Genomic DNA, 2316 nt, shown 5'->3' with positions numbered 1-2316 from the left:
ACAATTTCGGCGGTGTCTTCACTAGATATTTCTTTAGTACATGGTAAGAAATGAGCCATCTTTGTATATCGATCCACCACTGTGAGAATCGCACTGAATCCCTTAGAGACTGGAAGATCTGTAATGAAGTCAAGAGCAATGGATTGCCATGGCTTGCTTGGAATTGGTAATGGTTCTAATAAACCATATGGATGATGTCTTGGCATTTTCGCTCTGCAGCATGTATCGCAAGTCCGAACAAAATCTTCGACAAATTGTCGCATACGGGGCCACCAGAATGATCGTTGTACTAAATCTAATGTTTTAGTACTACCAAAATGTCCTGCTGTATATGTGTCATGGCAGTTTTGTACTACTCGAAGGCGGCAAGAACCATTAGGAACATACAAAAGTTCTTTAAAGAAGAGTAATCCATCACAGTATTTGAATTGCCGATAATCCGTACCTGGTGATTGTGATTGTGAACATGACGCTCGAGAGGGGTCAATTTGTGCTAGTATAGCTTGGGCGAAAGCGTCAGTCTTCAAGTCCTCACGTATAGTATTGGTAATGTCGGAATCCACGGGCATGTCAAAGACCTGTGCTGCTTGCAGTCGTGCTGGACCCAAGATTACTTGCTTCTGGTTATCGAAAGCTGGCTCACCGGGACGTGGTGTTAGATACGAACGCCGTGATAATGCATCTGCCTTCCCTTGGTGCTTCCCCGGACGATATGTAATTTTGAAGTCGAAGCGTGTGAGGAAGTGGGCCCACCGAGCTTGACGTCGATTCAGTACACGAGCATCTTGAAAGTAGGCAAGGTTCTTGTGGTCACTGAATACAGTGACCTGATGAGGAGATCCCTCCAGGAAATGCCTCCATTGCATAAAAGAATCAACTATTGCTAATAGCTCTTTATCATGAATTTCGTAGTTGATTTCGGCGGCGTCAAACTTACGGGAGTGGAAAGCCACAGGATGTAGCTTCTCGTCGTTACCCTGTTGTGACAGAATGCTCCCCAATGCGAAATCCGATGCGTCAGCTTCGATAATGAATGGTTTTTCCGGATCCACATGACCTAAAATTGGAGCTGATGTAAACGCCTTCTTAAGACTCTCGAAAGCCATGTCCGTCTCTTTAGACCAAAGGAATGATTGTCCCTTCCTGGTGAGCTGTGTGAGAGGCAGCACAATTTTTGAGTAATTTTGTATGAACTTCCGGTAAAAATTTGCAAAGCCTAGGAAGCATTGCACATCCCGCACCGAACGCGGAGTGTGCCATTCTATCACCGTTTTGACCTTGGCTGGGTCCATAGATATGCCTTCTGAGGAGATGACATAGCCGAGAAACTCCACTTAGTTGCACCCGAAACTACATTTCTCTAACTTTGCATACAGACCATGTTCTCGAAGTCGTTTTAGTACTAATAGTACATGAGAATCATGTTCTTCTTGGGTCTTTGAATAAACCAGTAGATCATCCAAATAGATGATCAAAAAATCATCCAAGAGATCTCGAAATATATCATTCGCCATGTGCTGGAAGACTGCCGGCGCATTAGTGAGTCCGAACGGCATGACCGTATACTCGAAGTGCCCATATCTGGTGCGAAACGCGGTCTTCCATTCATCTCCTGGTCGGATCCGTACGAGGTTATAGGCTCCTCGTAAGTCGATCTTCGTGAAGAACCTGGCACCGTTGATCCGTTCTAAAAGACTTGAGATAAGGGGAAGAGCATACCTATTTCTTACTGTGACCTTATTCAAGCCACGGTAATCTACAACGAGTCGAAGCGAGCCATCTTTTTTCTTGACGAAGAAAATGGGTGCGCCGGCTGGAGATTTCGAATGCCGAATGAAACCGTTCTCCAAATTCTCCTCTATATAGGCTCGAAGGACTTCTAGCTCGGTTGGTGACAAATTGTAGATCGGCCCCCATGGCGGCTCTTTTCCCGGTTGTAAGTCGATGGCGCAATCGTACGGCCGATGATGAGGAAGTGTGTTGGCTTGTACTTTATCGAACACATCAGCATACTGACGATACTTCTCGGGAAGTTGAACGGTGGACTCCTCTTTGGTGGTACTGGAGGGTTGTACTGATATTGCGAAGAGAAACATTTCCTCCTTGCGCCCTTCCTCACGCAACTGACGTAGCGAAATGGTTGCAACCTTCTGGGTAGATCCTTGGGTTTGTCGCAACCGGATTTCCCTTGTCCTCCAATCTATGTCTGGGTTATGTAACTCGAACCATGGTAATCCTAAAACTATGGGATGTTCTGGAATACTAATAATATTAAATGATACTACACATGTTAAGTTATCTAGGACAATATTAACG

Source organism: Azolla caroliniana, unplaced genomic scaffold (genome assembly GCF_043228905.1).
Source record: "Azolla caroliniana isolate FFs.n. ecotype wild unplaced genomic scaffold, voAzoCaro1.0.p SCAF_6, whole genome shotgun sequence".
In the NCBI taxonomy this organism is placed as follows: domain Eukaryota; kingdom Viridiplantae; phylum Streptophyta; class Polypodiopsida; order Salviniales; family Salviniaceae; genus Azolla; species Azolla caroliniana.
This window is presented reverse-complemented; position numbering follows the sequence as displayed.